The sequence below is a fragment of the Neomonachus schauinslandi genome, chromosome 2, assembly GCF_002201575.2.
Source record: "Neomonachus schauinslandi chromosome 2, ASM220157v2, whole genome shotgun sequence".
Taxonomy (NCBI): Eukaryota; Metazoa; Chordata; class Mammalia; order Carnivora; family Phocidae; genus Neomonachus; species Neomonachus schauinslandi.
In genome coordinates this window covers 132689210-132707103 of record NC_058404.1, presented here as the reverse complement: position 1 = coordinate 132707103, position 17894 = coordinate 132689210, and positions in this window count along the sequence as shown.

Genomic DNA, 17894 nt, shown 5'->3' with positions numbered 1-17894 from the left:
TCATGGCTCTACACTTTAGAAAAAGACTGCCATCTTGAAACAAAATGGCTGTTGATAAATCAACTTACCTTAGATTTATCGGATAAAGAACAGCTCAATGATATTAAGGCTGTGAATACATAAATTTAGTCAAATGTTTTCTTCCTTACCTCCTTTACCTATCTTCAGAAGAATATTTGATGGAGAAATGTCCCAATCCAGGATGTCTATGGCTAGAGCTTTGACAACACCATTGGCAATTCTAACTTTTTAGAACTTTGAGATAATCTTATCCACTTAGAGGTGTTTACAGTGTCCACGGCAATGCTAATCAAAATGTGGCCACTGGTGTAATGACAGCCTGCAAACTTTTTTTTTTAATTTTTAAAATTTTATTATGTTATGTTAGTCACCATAGAATACACCACTAGTTTTTGATGTGGTGATCCACGATCCATTGTTTTCGTATAACACCCAGTGCTCCATGCAGTACGTGCCCTCCTTAATACCCATCACCGGGCTAGCCAATCCCTCCGCCCCCCTCCCCTCTAAAACCCTGTTTGTTTCTCAGAGTCCATTGTCTCTCATGGTTCTTCTCTCCCTCCGATTTCCCTCCCTTCATTTTTCCCTTCCTTCTCCTAGTGTCCTCCATGCTATTCCTTATGTTCCACAAATAAGTGAAACCATATGATAATTGACTTTCTCTGCTTGACTTATTTCACTTAGCATAATCTCCTCCAGTCCCATCCATGTTGATGTAAAAGTTGGGTATTCATCCTTTCTGATGGCTGAGTAATATTCCATTGTATATATGGACCACATCTTCTTTATCCATTCATCTGCTGAAGGGCACTTCGGCTCTTTCCACAGTTTGGCTATTGCAGACATTGCTGCTATGAACATTGGGGTCCATATGGCCCTTCTTTTCACTACATCTGTGTCTTTGGGGTAAATACCCAGGAGTGCAATTGCTGGGTCATAGGGTAGCTCTCCTTGTAAATTTTTGAGGAGCCTCCACACTGTTTTCCAAAGTGGCTGTACGAACTTGGATTTCCACCAACAGTGTAAGAGGGTTCCCCTTTCTCCACAACCTCTCCAACATTTGTTGTTTCTTTCCCTGTCCATTTTTGCCATTCTAACTGGTGTAAGGTGGTATCTCAATGTGGTTTTGATTTGAATTTCCCTGATGGCTAATGATGATGAACATTTTTTCATGTGTCTGTTAGCCATTTCTATGTCTTCTTCAGAGAAGTGTCTTCTCATATCTTCTGCCCACTTTTTGACTTATTTGTTTTTTGGGTGTTGAGTTTGAGAAGTTCTTTATAGATCTTGGATACTAGCCCTTATCTGTAGTGTCATTTGCAAATATCTTCGCCCATTCCGTGGGTTGCCTCTTTGTTTTGTTGACTGTTTCCTTTGCTGTGCAGAAGCTTTTTATCTTGATGAAGTCCCAAACGTTCATTTTTGCTTTTGCTTCACTAGCTTTTGGAGATGTATCTTGAAAGAAGTTGCTGTGGGCAAGTCAAAGAAGTTACTGCCTATGTTCTCCTCTAGGATTTTGATGGATTCCTGTCTCTCATTGAGGTCTTTCACCCACTTTGAGTTTATCTTTGTGAATGGTGTTAGAGAATGGTCGAGTTTCATTCTTCTGCATGTGGCTGTCCAATTTTCCCAGCACTGTTTATTGAAGAGACTGTCTTTTTTCATTGCATGTTTTTTCCTGCTTTGTCAAAGATTATTTGACCATAGAGTTAAGGGTCCATATCTGGGTTCTCTATTCTGTTCCATTGGTCTATATGTCTGTTTTTGTGCCAGTACCATGCTGTCTTGGTGATCACAGCTTTGTAATATAGCTTGAAATCGGGCAACGTGATGCCCCCAGCTTTGTTTTTTGTTTTCAACATTTCCTTGGCGATTTGGGGTCTTTTCTGATTCCATACAAATTTTAGGATTGTTTGTTCCAGCACTTTGAAAAATGTCATTGGAATTTTGATCGGGATGGCATTGAAGATATAGATTGCTCTGGGTAGCATAGACATTTTAACAATGTTTATTCTTCTGATCCATGAGCATGGAATATTTTTCCATCTTTTTGTGTCTTCTTCAATTTCTTTCATGAGTGTTCTGTAGTTCTTAGAGTATAGATCCTTTCCCTCTTTGGTTAGGTTTATTCCAAGGTATCTTATGGTTTTTGGTGCTATTGTAAATGGAATCGTTTCTCTAATTTCTCTTTCTACAGTTGTGTTGTTAGTGTATAAGAAAGCAACTGATTTCTGTGCATTGATTTTGTATCCTGCCACATTACTGAATTGCTGTATGTGTTCCAGTAATTTGGGGGTGGAGCCTTTTGTGTTTTCCACATGAAGTATCATGTCGTCTGCGAAAAGAGAGAGTTTGACTTCTTCTTTGCCAATTTGAATACCATTTCTTTCTTTTTGTTGTCTGATTGCTGTTGCTAGCACTTCTAGTACTATGTTGAACAATAGTGGCGAGAGTGGGCATCCTTGATGTGTTCCTGATCTTAAGGGAGAGGCTCTCAGCTTTTCCCCATTGAGGATGATATTTGCTGTGGGTTTTTCTTTCTTCTTTCTTTCTCTCTTTTTTTTAAAAGATTTTATTTATTTATTTGAGAGAGAGAGAATGAGAGACAGAGAGCATGAGAGGGAGGAGGGTCAGAGGGAGAAGCAGACTCCCTGCCGAGCAGGGAGCCCGATGCGGGACTCGATCCTGGGACTCCAGGATCATGACCTGAGCCGAAGGCAGTTGCTTAACCAAGTGAGCCACCCAGGCACCCTCTGTGGGTTTTTCATAGATGGATTTTATGAACTTGAGGAATGTTCCCTCTATCCCTATACTCTGAAGAGTTTTAATCAAGAAAGGATGCTGTATTTTGTCAAATGCTTTTTCTGCATCAATTGAGAGGACCATATGGTTCTTCTCCCTCCTCTTATTAATGTGTTCTATCACATTGATTGATTTGCAAATGTTGAACCACCCTTACATCCCGGGGATAAATCCCACTTGGTCATGGTGGACGATCCTTTTAATGTATTGTTGGATCCTATTAGCTAGGATTTTGTTGAGGATTTTGGAATCCATATTCATCAGGGATATTGGTCTGAAATTCTCCTTTTTGATGGGGTCTTTGCCTGGTTTGGGGATTAAGGTAATGCTGGCCTCATAGAATGAGTTTGGAAGTTTTCCTTCTGTTTCTATTTTTTGAAACAGCTTCAGTAGAATGGGTATTATTTCTTCTTTGAATGTTTGGTAGCATTCCCCAGGGAATCCATCAGGCCCTGGACTCTTGTTTTTTGGTCACTGCTTCAATCTCCTTACTGGTTATTGGCCTATTCAGGTTGTCAATTTCTTCCTGTTTCAGTCTTGGCAGCTTATAGGTTTCCAGGAAGGCCCCCATTTCATCCAGATTGCTCAGTTTATTGGCATATAGTTGTTGATAATAATTTTTAATAAGTGTTTCTATTTCCTTGGTGTTAGTCGTGATCTCTCCCCTTTCATTCATAATTTTATTAATTTGGGTCCTTTCTCTTTTCTTTTGGATAAGTCTGGCCAGTGGTTTATCAATCTTATTAATTCTTTCAAAGAACCAACTTCTAGTTTTGTTGATCTGATCTACTGTGCTTCTGGTTTCTAATTCATTGATCTCTGCTCTAATCTTAATTTTTCTCTTCTAATGTGTAGCTTAGGCATCGTTTGTTGCTTTTTCTCTATTTCTTTAAGGTGTAGAGTTAGTTGGTGAATTCAGGATATTTCTATTTTTTTGAATGAGGCTTGGATGGCTATGTATTTCCCCCTTAGGACCGCCTTTGCAGTATCCCATAGGTTTTGGACCAATGTGTTTTCGTTCTCATTGATTTCCATGAATTGTTTAAGTTCTTCTTTGATTTCCTGGTTAACCCAAACATTCTTGAGCAGAGTGGTCTTTAGCTTCCACGTGTTTGAATTTCTGCCAAATTTTTTCTTGTGATTGAGTTCCAGTTTTAAAGCATTGTGGTCTGAGAATATGCAGGGAATAATCTCAATCTTTTGGTATCGGTTGAGACCTGATTTGTGACCCAGTATGTGGTCTATTCTGGAGAAAGTTCCATGTGTGCTCGAGAAGAATGAGTATTCTGTTGTTTTAGGGTGGAATGTTCTGCAAATATCTATGAGGTCCATCTGGTCCAATGTATCATTCAAAGCACTTGTTCCCTTGTTGATTTTCTGCTTAGATGATATGTCCATTGCTGAGAGTGGAGTATAGAGGTCTCCTACAATTAACGTATTGTTATTAATATGACTCTTTATTTTGGTTACCAGTTGGCTTATGTAGATGGCTGCTCCCATGTCGGGGGCATAGATATTTACAATTGTTAGATCTTCTTGTTGAATAGACCCTTTAAGAATAATATAGTGTCCTTCTGTGTCTCTAATTACAGACTTTAGTTTAAGATCTAATTTCTGATATAAGAATTGCTACCCCAGCTTTCTTTTGAGGTACGCTGGCATGGAAGATGGATCTCCATCCCTTCACTTTCAGTCTGGATGTATCTTTAGGTTCAAAATGAGTCTCTTGTAGACAGCATATGGATGGGTCCTGTCTTTTTATCCAATCTGCAACCCTGTGCCGTTTTATGGGAGCATTTAGGCCATTCACGTTGAGAGTAATTATTGAAAGATATGAAATAATTGTCATCATGTTGCCTGTGAAGATGTTGTTTTTATAGATTGTCCCTGTAAATTTCTGTTGTATATCACTCTTGGGGTCTTTCTCCTTTTATAGAACCCCCCCCTTAATATTTCTTGCAGGGCCGGTTTAGTGGTCACATATTGTTTGTTTCTGCTGGTCTGGGAAGCTCTGCATCTCTCCATTCATTCTAAATGACAGCCTTGTGGGATAAAGTATTCTTGGCTGCATGTTCTTCTCATTTAGTACCCTGAATATGTCTTGCCAGGCCTTTCTGGCTTGCCAGGTCTCTGTGGATAGGTCTGACGTTATTCTGATGTTCCTCCCTCTGTACGTAAGGAATCTCTTCCCCCTCACTGCCCTTAAGATGGTTTCCTTGGTAAGATTTGTGAGTTTTACTATTACATGCCAGGGTGTTGGCCTGTTTTCCTTGATCTTGGGAGGGGTCCTCTCTGCCTCTAGGACGTGAATGTTTGTTTCATTCCCCAGATTAGGGAAGTTCTCAGCTACGATTTGCTCAAATATGTCTTCTAGTCCTCTCTCTCTCTCCACTCCCTCAGGTATTCCAATAATTCTGACATTGGAACGTTTCATGGTGTCACTTATTTCTCTGATTCTATTTTCACGGATTCTGAGTTGTTTTTCCCTGGCCTCCTCTTTTCCCTTTTTATCTATTAAATTGTCTTCCAGGTCACTAATTTGTTCTTCTGCCTCACTTACCCTAGCTGTTAGATTATCTAGATTAGACTGCATCTCTGATAGCATTTTTAAGTTCTGCCAATTCAGCTTTCATTTCTGCCCTTAGAGACTCTATGTTGCCATTAATTGATTTCTCCATTCTAGCCATTGTCTTCACAACTGCTAGCCTGAATTCCATCTCTGACATCTTGGTTATATCTGCATCCATTTGTAAATCTGCGGCATAAGTCATAATCTCTGAGTCTTTCCTATTTTGGGGGGTTCCTCCTCCTGGTCATTCTGTTGATGGGTGGTTGAGGGAATGTACAGAGTCCAAATTATTGACCAGAACCCAAGCAAGATGCACCTGTTTTCTAGGGACTTTAGGGTTGCTGGCCTCTTGTTCTCCCAGCCTGTTTTATGGGGGAGGGGTCTGCCGCACTGTTACTCAGGCAACCCTGTTTGGGCAGAGTTGCCCTGCCCCCTGTGGTGGGGGATGGGCTCAGTGGGAACCAGTTTTGGGGGCTTTTGTTCTCTGGGGGCTTTCCCTGGTGGCTTTCTGCATCTCTTCTGAGAGTCAGAGCAGAAGAGACCGTTTCCAAACCTCTGCCTCAGAGCAGAGAGATCGCAGTCTGTTCTTCAGTGAGCTCTCCAGGCCACACTATCTCTGTTTCTGTCTGTGCGGCTATAAACTGCAGCGTCCTGGGTTGTGCGCCTCTCTGCAGCGCTCCCAGTCCTGCCACCAGGTCGGGACACGTCTCTGCCCTTTGTGCTTCTAAAACCACCAGCCACCCCCAGTTCACACACCCAGCCCCGCTGCTCTGGGTTTCCGTCCAGGGGGGCTGCCCTAAAGTCCTTTCCCCACTGCTACCAGTCTGCGAGTCTGTGCCCCGTCCCCAGTGCGGGAGGCTATTGCTTCCCTGTGGTGTAGGATCCCCCCGCCAGACTCCCTCCTGCTGCCGTTTATCCTCTGATATCTGCCCGCAGAATCATGGCTCCTTGCTTCGTACCTTGAAACCAACCGCCTGCGATATTCTGTTTGTAGAGATCCAGATCTTCTTACATCTCAGGCTGGTTTCGTGGGTGCTCAGAGTGGTCTGGTAGATATCCAGCTCAATTCTGGGGACCAGCTGGAATAGGGTCCCCTACTCCTCCGCCATCTTTTCCTCCCTCCCCAAACTTTTTGTTAGAGTTCAGAAGTATAGGAATTGAGAATAAGCATTTATAACCTTTATAGCAACTTGACATTGCCATGAAATCCAAGAGTGATCATTTTTCTGGTAATTCATTTTCATTGTATTTATATAAGCATAAATCCAGGAAACATGCGGGAATAGATACTAAGGATGTGGGATAATGGTGGAAGGAATGTAAAGTTGGATCAGGCTGAAGTTACTGATATGGGCTCACTAAGCAGAGATTCTGCATTTAATGTTATAGTTCAAGGAGTCAGAAAGGGCTCTAAGAGTTTGGCTGGTTGACTGACTGAAACATGGACCAAAAGTTGGCTCACAGTGAGTGAACTGAAATACTTGACCTTCTTTGATTTTATGTAGAGGGAGAGATTCAGAAATTTAGGGATATTGGAATTTTGGAGTGGATTTGTCATTTAAGACCCACTTATCTATACTGGGAGGGTCTAGAAGACATACCTTTCATCAATACTTTAAGAAAATAAATTTGTGAGGCCCAGTGTCACTGAAAAGCTCCATGATCATTCTTCTCTGCAGGCAAGACCTTATAGTGGAAATCCCAGCCAATCAATTTGGAACCTAAATGCAATGAATATAATTGGATCTCCAAGGTGGCAGAGGCCAAGTGGTGGCACTCAACTGCCAAAGGCAAGGTGGGTATGGTTATTGTATTGGATAGGAAAGTCAAAATAACAATTGAAATAGTCTGACTTGTGCAGACCTATGGCATTGGCTAGTTAACCATGGTGCTCCTAGAAGTGAAATTGATGGTAAGCCTAATAAATTCTTTATCTGTATAAGCAGAAAAGTTCTATGTCAAAAGTCTAATTCAAATCATAAAAACAGAGATGGACAGTTCCTCAATCAATTCCCATACTTGAAATAGTTTACAGACCCAAAACCCCTTGAGGAAGGACACTAGTGAAAACTTTTAATCTTTTTCCTACCCTTCCCCAAAGGGACCTATGGCCTTTTACTAGGATAACTGTACATCATTGTGAAAACTAAAACAATGAGACATTATGGGGACCACTGGACACTGACTCTGAACTGACATAAATTCTAGGAGACCCAAAATGTCACTGTGGCTCACCAGTAAGAGCAGGGGCTAATTGGAGGTCAGGTGAACAATTAAGTTTTAGCTCAGGCCCATCTCACAGTGGGTTCAGTGGGTCCTCAAACTCATCCTGTGGTTATTTTCCCAGTTGCAAAATGCATAATGAAGTGAACATACTAGCAGATGAGAATCTCCATACTGGTTTCCTGACCTGTGGAGTGAGGGCTTTTATAGTGAGAAAGGCCAGTGGAAGCATTAGAACTGACTCTACCCAGAAAACTGGTAAATCAAAAGTGATACTCTGCTCCTGGAGGGTTTACAGAGGTTAGGGCCACCATCACAGACCTGAAAGATGCAAGGGTAGTGATTCCCGCCATATCCCCATTCAACTCTCCTTATTTGGCCTGTGCAAAAGACAGATGGATCTTGGAAAATAACAATGGGTTATTGTAAACTTAGCCAGGTGATGACTCCAACTGTAGCTGCTATACCAGATGTGGTTTCATTGCTTGAGCAAATTACACATCCACTGGTACCTGATATGCAGCACTGATCTGGCAAATGCCTTTTTCTCCATCTCTGGTCCAAGAAAACCACCAGAAGCAGTTTACTTTCAGCTGGCAAAGCAGCGATACACCTTCACTTTTTACTTTCACTATACCTATCAACTCTCTAGCCCTATGTCATAATTCACTTTGCAGAGATTTTGATTGCTTGTTCCCTCTGGAAGATTTCACACTGGCCCATTACATTGATGCATTGATGACAATATACTGACTGAACCCAGTAAGTAGAAACTATGCTAGATTTATTGGTAAGATATTTGCATGTCAAAAGGCGGGAAATAAATCTTACTAAAATTCGGAGGTCTTTTACTTCCATGGAATTTCTAGGGGTTCAGTGGTATGGGGCATGTTGAGATATCCCTTCCAAGATGAAAAGTAAACTGTTGCATCTGGCCCTTCCTACAACCAAGAAAGAGGCACAAGGCCTAGTGGGCCTCTTTGGATTTTGTCTCCAAAACATATTGTTTGGAGACAATATATTTCTCATTTTGTGTGTGTTATTCTAGCCCATTTTACTGAGTGACCAAAAAAGCTGCTAGTTTTGAGTGGTGCCCAAAAGAAGAGAAGGCTCTGCAATAGGTCCAGGCTGGTGTGCAAGATGCTTTGCTACATGGTCCATATGATCCAGCAGATCCAATGGTACTTGAAGTATCAGTGGCAGGGATGATGTTTGGAGCCTTTGGGAGGCCCCTATAAGTGAATTGCAGCATAGGCCTTTAGGATTTGAGAGCAAAGCCCTAACATCATCTGCAGGTAACTAACCTCCTGTTGAGAAACAGCTCTTGGCCTGCTACTGGGCCTTTGTAGAGATTGAATACTTGACTGTGGGTTACCATGATACCATGTGACATTAGCTTCCTATCATGAACTGGGTGTTATCTGGCCCATGAAGCCATAAAGTTAGGCATGCACAGTGATACTCCATCATCAATGGAAGTGGTGTATATGTGATTGCTTGATAGAATGGTGAAATGGCCTTTTGAAGACTCAGTACAATGCCAGCCAGGTGGCAATACTTTGCACTGGGGCAAGGTTCCACAGAAAGCTGCATGTGCTCTGAATCAGTGTCCAATATATGGTGTTATTTCTACTGTAGGATTCATGAGTCTAGGAACCATTCAAGTGGAAAGTGGAGTGGCACCATTTGCTATTATCCCTAGTAACCTACTGGCAAAACTTTTGCTTCTTGTTCCTGTGACTCTATGATTTGCTGGCCTAGAGATCTTAGTTCCAGAGGGAGGAATGCTTTCACCAAGGAGACACAATTATTCCATTGAACTATAAGTTAATACTGCTGCCTGGCTACTTGGAGCTTCTCATGCCTCTGAAACAGCAGGCAAGAAGAGTTATGGTTTTGGCTAGGGTGACTGATCATGATCATCAAGGGGAAATTGAACTATTACTCCACAATGGAGGTAAAGAAGACTATGTCTGGAATATAGGAGATCTGTGATTAAGGTCAATGGAAAACTAGAACCACCCAATCAAGACAGGACTATGAATGGCAAGTGACAAATCTTTCTTTGTCTGTCTGATTTATCTAGTTTGGCATAATGTGGCATAAAGTCTATCCATGTTGTCACAAATGGGAGGATACCTTCCTTTTTCATGGCAGAATAATATTCCATTGTGTATATGGAATCTTTTCCACATCTTTTTTATCCATTCATCCACTGATGGGCATTTGGGCTGATTCCATATTTAGCTATTATAAATAATGCTGTGATAAACATGGAAATGCATATATCTTTTCAAAAGCCTGTTTTGATTTCCTCTGGGTATATGCCCAGAGGTAGAATTGCTGGATAGTACAGTAGGTCTATTTTTAATTTTTTGAGGAACCTCCACATTGTTTTTCATAGTGGTTGGACCAATTTACATTCCCACCAACAATGTATAAGAGTTCCCTTTTCACCACATTCTTGCCAGGACCTGTTGTCTCTTGTCTTATTACATGGTGTCAATGAAGGTTTTCACACATTGCTGTCATGACTGCCACTGGTCTGTCACTGATACTAAGATGTATTTTAAAAGACATACTTTCAGATTCAGCTACTCTTTTCCAGGCCAGTCTTTTTCCTTCTGCAAATTAAGAGTTGACTCTTCTGTAATTCTTTCATTGGCTCATGGAGAGTTGTAAAAAGGAAGTCCCAAGTAGGACAACTTGGAGAACTGATGCTGTGGTCTATTCTAAGCATTATTTAAGATTGGCAAAGAAAAAGGAAGGACATGATGTACTCAGTGCTATCCATTTTTATTCTACTAGCAATTTTCTCCAAGATCAGAACATCCTGAGGTCTAGAGATTGGAAAAGAATCAATTTCTGTGGCAGACTAAAATCAACCTTTTTCAAATAACTACGCTGTGGTACTGTAAATTCCCAGTCTCCAAATAGTAAGATGCAATTTTCAAATGTTCTCACAAATAGGAAAATTAAAAAAAAAATTTATACATTCTCAAACCTCAAAACAAAGAATTAATTTAACTACCATTATGAAGGAGAGAGAAAAATATTTTTAAAATCTCAAAAAATTCTGGTGTAAAAAAATTACAAACACTTGTTTACTTTAGAATGGTGAAATTACATCATGAGCTCACAGAGGAGCTGATCTTAACGATCACATGCAATATTAATTTTCTAAAAACAGTATTATTATCTAAAGGCTTTTTGCTATTATATATATATATATATATACTTACTTTACTATTTACTATCACTTACTTTACTATTATATATAATATATAATATACTTACCTAAAGACATAAAACAAATGTACAACTTCAACAAAATTTACAAAGCAAATGTGTATGTAGCTACTAAGTTACAAAACAATACTGCTTAGCTCACCAGGAGCCACTCCCACACCTCTTCCCCACCTCTATCCCCTCCCTGCTCCCAAAAGCAACTCTCAGCCTATGTAATTGCTTTCTCTCTCTCTCTCTCTTTTTAAAGATTTTATTTATTTATTTGACAGAAAGATAGCAAGAGCAGGAGCACAAGCAGGGGGAGTGGGAGAGGGAGAAGCAGGCTTCCAGCGGAGCAGGGAGCCCGATGCGGAGCTCCATCCCAGGACCCTGGGATCATGACCTGAGCCGAGCCGAGGGCAGACGCTTAACCGACTGAGCCACCCAGGCACTCCTCACTTTCTTGTTTTTCTTTTTGCTTTTACCACTTAAATATGCATTCTAAAATACTATCATTTTAGTTTACCTACATTTAAACTTTATATAAATGGTATCGTACAATATAGTTTCTTCTGTTTTGTATTGTTTAACTCAACATTTATGTTTTTCATCATACGTATTGCTATATATCTTGTTTTTGTTCTTTTTCATTTTCATTGATGTACACTCTCTCTTATATAAAATATATGACAATTTGTTTATCCATTCTACTGCTCATGGACATTGTTTTTTTCCATTTTTTGACTATTATGAAAAATGCTGCTATGAACATTTACGTATATGTCTTTGAGTGCACAGAAGCATACATTTCTCAAGGGTGTATGCCTGGAAATTAAATTGCTGAGTTACACACTTGCATACATTTAGCATTCTGTATGACCATCATTTCTTTTTTGTAAGGCTTCTTTGGTCCTTTTTTCTGTACCCAGGCTGAGCTAAATGCCTCTTCTCTGTACTCTTGAGGCATCTGTGCATATCTGTATCACTGCTCTCATCAGTGAATCAAAGAATTGCCAACACTTGCTCTAAATCTGTGCTGCCCCATATGGTAGCCACTAGCCATGTGTTACCATTTAAGGTTAAATTAATTAAAATGAAATATGATTAAACACTCAGTTCCACAGTTCCCTTGGCCATATTTTCAGCTCAATAGTCATGTATGGCATCTGGTTGCCACACTGAACCATCCAAATATAGAACATTTCCACGATCGCAGAAAGTTCTATTAAATATGTTGCTCTAGAATGCTAGTTCCTCCAGGGCCCAGGCTATAACTTATTCATCTTATATCTCATGCCCTCTACAGTGCTGGACCAGACTTTTGACAAATGTTTGTTGAACTAGACTGCTCCCAAGGTTTACAATCCAGTGGTGAAAGCAGAAAATACAACAGGATGTTAAACGAAGTTCCAAAGGCTCAGAACACTACAATAGGGGCTGATACAATAGTTCCCTATATCCTAAAGATGTGAGGGGGCAGCTCGTCTATGCAAGGCAGACAGACCTAGAGACTGTGAAACAAGATGACCCACTTCCAGCTTATAAAGGAGAGAGGATGGGGGAGAGAGAGGAGAGGAGAGGAGGGGAAAGACTTCTCTGGAGAGAGTTGCAATACACTTGCATTACTTTCATTCCCTATTCACAATGTAAAGGGGGGGATAAGGAGACAGTTGCTTTCTCCTCAACACAGCCAAGTGAGAAAGGTATTAAGAAGACCATTCAAACAGCTTGTGGGGGAACCTAAATACTTCAAAAGTATATAAAATTCCTGCTCTGTCATTTGCTGGCTGTGGGACAATGGGCAAGCTACATAACCTCTTGAAATTTCAGTTTCTTCATTTGTAATTTTGAATAATGAGAGTACTTCTCTCCTAGGGTTAATGTAAGAATTAAATGAGTAAACCAATGCAAGATACCCATAATAGCAACTTATTTAATTTTATTTGATGTGGATGTGCTGGTTGGCAAATTCCTTTTTACTGTATATCTTTGAACATGTTCTTAAGCTCAGCAGGTTTTAGCAGGCAAGCAGAAAATCTAGCTATCTACTAAACATGTGTGTTCTTTCTTCTTCAATGTGGAGAGTTGTCTCTGGGAGGCACTTGCCCAGCTCAAGACCACATCCCTTCCCCCTTTGCATTCAGATATGGCCATATCACAAATAATCATGAATGGAATGTTAGTAAAAATGGTATATAATAATTCTAGGCAGAATTTTCCTTTTTTCTTCCTTCACATTTTCTACCTCATCCACTGCCATTTTGCCTTAGGTAGCATATAATTGAGTTAACTATTTTCAGTTCATAACATGCTATTATTTTATTTTCTCCTTTTAGCTTCAATTCCCATGCTCTTTTTCTTCTTCTCTATCCCCATATTCCACAGGCAGCTGGAATCTCATATTTTGGTGTATGCCTTTACATATAACTTAGAAAACTCTATTATGTTGTTTTGGATATGTGTTTTGAATTCATACAAATAATATGGTGCTACAGGGCTTATTAAATACATAGATATGGATTAGGGAACCGTATTATCTACCATAGACTATTAATTTTTTAAGATGTCATGTTATACTCTACTAATACTTTGTATGTGTTTTTTTATTGGTAGAACCTAGAGTAGAGAGGTTGTGTCTGTCGCCAGTGGCTAGAACAGTTTCTAACACAAGATATGAAAATCAACAACTAAGTAAATGTTTGATAAATATGTAAACACAAACTTAAGAAAACTTGTTTCAAAGAGTACAAAAACACTAATTTGAAAAGATACATGAACTCCTATGTTTACTGCAGCATTATTTACAATAGCCAAATTATGGAAGCAGCCCAAGTGTCCATCGATAGATGAATGGATAAAGAAGCTGTGGTATACATATACATACAAACATGCACACACACACACACATACACACAATGGAATATTATTCAACCATAAAAAGATGTCATCTTGCCATTTGCAACAACATGGATGGATCTAGAGAAGTAATGCTAAGAGAAATAAGTCAGAGAAAGACAAGTACTATATGATTTCACTCATATGTGGAATTTAAGAAACAAAAGAAATGAATGAAGGAAAAAAAGAGACAAACCAAAAACCAGACTTTTAACTACAGAGAACAAACTGATGATTACCACAGGGGAGGGGGTGGGAGGGAATGGATAAAATAGGTAAAGGGGATTAAGAGTACACTTACCAGGATGAGCACTGAGCAATGTATAGAATGGTCAAATCACTATATTGTATATCTACAACTAATATAACACTAATGTTAACTATACTGGAATTAGAAAAAAAACTTGTTTCATTTTTTTTCCAGAAACTAACCTTACTTTATCTAAATTACATGTTTTAAAATGAAAATAAGACACTAATTCATAAGAATATTGCCCGGAGAAAGATGCCACACTATTTGATGTGTCTTATTTTACCTACTTAAATTCAAAACTATAATATCACATGAATAAGAAATTATAATTGTAATTAATCTTTAATATATGTATCTTATCAGTTCATCTTATTGAATGCTTATTATTGTGTTGTTTGCATTTTAATAAATATAATTCATGTACAATAAAATGAATTATTTCATCTGCATTTCATATACTTAAGTTGTATAGATTCTACTTAAAAATCTTAAATAATTCTTCTAAGGATAACAATTTTTATAATTTTTATAATTGTTATAAGGATAACAATCTTTAAAGAATCTGAATTCCATATTAATATCATGAAATAAAGAAGTAGATTCTCTAGACCATATAACATTTTATGACCCTATGCATACTGAAGGCCTGGTTAATTATCAGACATAATTTTTGTCCATAACTTTTTATAATGGAAAATTTCAAAATATATAAAATTAGAGAAAATAGTATAATACAATTATTATCCATAGCTTCAGCAGTGATTAACTCACACAAAATTTCCCTACCCATTTACCCTTTCTCTTTTACTTTGAAGCAGATTCTAGACAGCATAGCATTTCAGTTTCTTTAAGAATGCTTAAATAAATACTACAATCCCATTATCATGCTAATAATAATAATTTTTTAAACTTTTTTTTTATTTTAAAGATTTTATTTATTTATTTGACAGAGAGAAACACAGCGAGAGAGGGAACACAAGCAGGGGGAGTGGGAGAGGGAGAAGCAGGCTTCCCACGGAGCAGGGAGCCCGACATGGGGCTCGATCCCAGGGCCCTGGGATCATGGCCTGAGCCAAAGGCAGATGCTTAACGACTGGGCCACCCAGGAGCCCCAATAATTTTTAAAAATCATAAATTTCAAGTCAATGTTCACATCTCCTAATAAATGTCACATTTTCCAGCATGTTTTTTAGAATTAGGATACAAATAAAATTCACATATTACTACACATGGTGGTTGCTATGTCTCTTAGAAGTCTATCTGAATCTATAGGTTTCTCTCTCTTACTCTCTTACTTACAACTTATTTGTTGATGAAAGCAGGCTGTTTTTCCAATACATTTTTCCAGTCTGGGTTCTGCTGACTGAGTTTGCAGTTTGATTTGGGTTTGCAAAATGGTGGTATTCTAATTATGTCATTTCTCTTCATTCATGTCTATAAAGAGAAACCTCCTCATCTGTAACTTAGTGGTATATTTCATAAGGAAAGAGAATAAGTGCTTAATTATTTTATTTTATATAAAGTTTTAAAATAATGAGTTTTAGAGTAAACTATTGGGAAGCGAAATTAAGAAAACAATGCCACTCACAACTGCATAAAAAAGAATACCTAGGAATAAATTAAAGCAAAAGGTGAAAGACCTGTACTCTGAAAACTAAGAACATTGATAAAAGAAATTGGAGATGACACAAATAAATGGAAAGATACACTATGCTCATGAAATGGAATAATTAATACTGCTAAAAGGTCCATGGTGCTCAAAGCAACCTACAGAGTCAGTGCAAACCCTATCAAAATACCAATGGCATTTTTCACAGAGCTAGCACAAATAATCCTAAAATTTGTGTGGAACCAAAAAATACCCTGAATAGCTAAAGCAATTTTGAGAAAGAAGAACAAAGCTGGAGTTCCCATGTTCTCTGATTTCAAACTATATTACAAAGCTATAGTAATCAAAACAGTATGGTACTTGCACAAAACCAGACACATAGATCAATGGAACAAATAGTCTAGAAATAAACCCCATACTTACACGGTCAATTAATCTTCAACTGGACAGCTAAAATACAAAAGAATGAAACTTTCTTACACCATATAAAAAATAAACTCAAAGTGGATTAAATACTTATATGCAAGACTAGAAATCATAAAAATCCTAGAAAATATAGGTAGTAGGCTCTTAGACATTAGTCTTAGAAATATTTTTTTGATCTGTCTCCTTAAGCAAAAGCAACAAAAAAATAAACAAGTGGGACTACATCAAACTAAAAAAGCTTTTGCACAGAGAAGGAAACCAATAAAACAAAAAGCTACTTACTGAATGGGAGAAGATATGGGCAAATAATTTATACATTAAGGAGTTAATATCCAAAATATGTAAAGAACTCACATAACTCAATATAAAAAAATGGGCAGATGTACTAAATAGATATTTCTCCAAAGAAGACATACAGATGGCCAAAAGACACATGAAAAGATGCTCAATATCACTTATCGTTGGGGAAATGCAAATCAAAACCACAATGAGATATCATCTCATACCTGTCAGAATGGCTAGTACCAAAACAAAACAAAACAAAACAAACCAAAACCCCCAAAAACAAAAACAAAAAACCAACCCAAAACAAAACCCTAAGAAACAGCATGTGTTGGCAAGGATGTGGAGGAGAGAACACTTGTGCACTGTTGGTGGGAACAAAATGATGCAGCCACTATGGAAAACAGTATGGAGGTTCCTCAAAAAATTAAAAATAGAAATATGAAATTCAGCAATTCCACTTCTGGGTATTTACTGAAAGAAAATGAAAACACTGATTTGAAAATAGATATGCACCATTATGTTCACTGCAGCATTATTTACATTAGCCAAGTATGGAAGCAAACCTAGTGTCCATCAATAGATGAATGGATAAAGATGTGGTGTATATACACAATGGATTATTACTCAGCCATGAACTCTTGCCTTTTCCAATAACATGGATGCACCTAGAAGGTATTATGCTACGTGAAATAAATCAGACAAAGAAAGATAAATATCATATGATTTCACTTACATGTGGAATCTAAAAAACAAAGCAAACAAAACAAAACAGAAATAGACTCATAGATACAGAGAACAATCTAGAGGTTGCCGGGGGGAATGGGTTTTAGGGACAAAATAGAGGAAGGAGATTAAAAGGTACACACTTCCAGTTATAAAATAAATAAGACATGGAGATACAATGTACAGCATAAGGAATATAGTTAATAATATGTAACAATTTTGTATGGGGACCAGAGGTAGCTAGATTATGGTGATGACTTCGTGATGTATATAAATGCTGAATCATCAACAACTATGTTGTACACACTATGTTTGTACACTAATATAATATTTTATGTCAACTACACTTCAATTAAAAAATAATGAATTGTTAGCATCTTCCAATGTTGGCAATTAGGGGTTTTTTTGGTATTGTTTTGGTTTTGGTATCATTATGAATGCTTCCCTCTGCTTACTCCTGCATAGATGATGTAGGTCTTGTGGCAGTTGGCAGTTTTTCTTTAGCCACTCTGTTTGGAGTTTGTGGGTATAACCTGTCATGTAGTGTTGTAACCAGTCTCCAAAATGGCTTCACATTTCCTGTGTTTCCTGTGTACATTCATTCTGATCCTCACATCAATAGGCACAGACTTTTTCTCCTTCTGAGTCTGGGATGGCCCTGTGACTGATCTGACCATAGAATGTAGACAGTGACATTTGGGGCAGCTCTTGGACCCCAGCCACCACGTGAGAAGGCCAAGCCACAAAAAGAGGCCAAATAAAGAACTGAAGTGTTCAGAATAACAGTATCAGCTGAACTCCCAGACAACAACCATATAAGACAGCTGTCTTGAATATTCTATTCCAATTGAGTCCCCAGA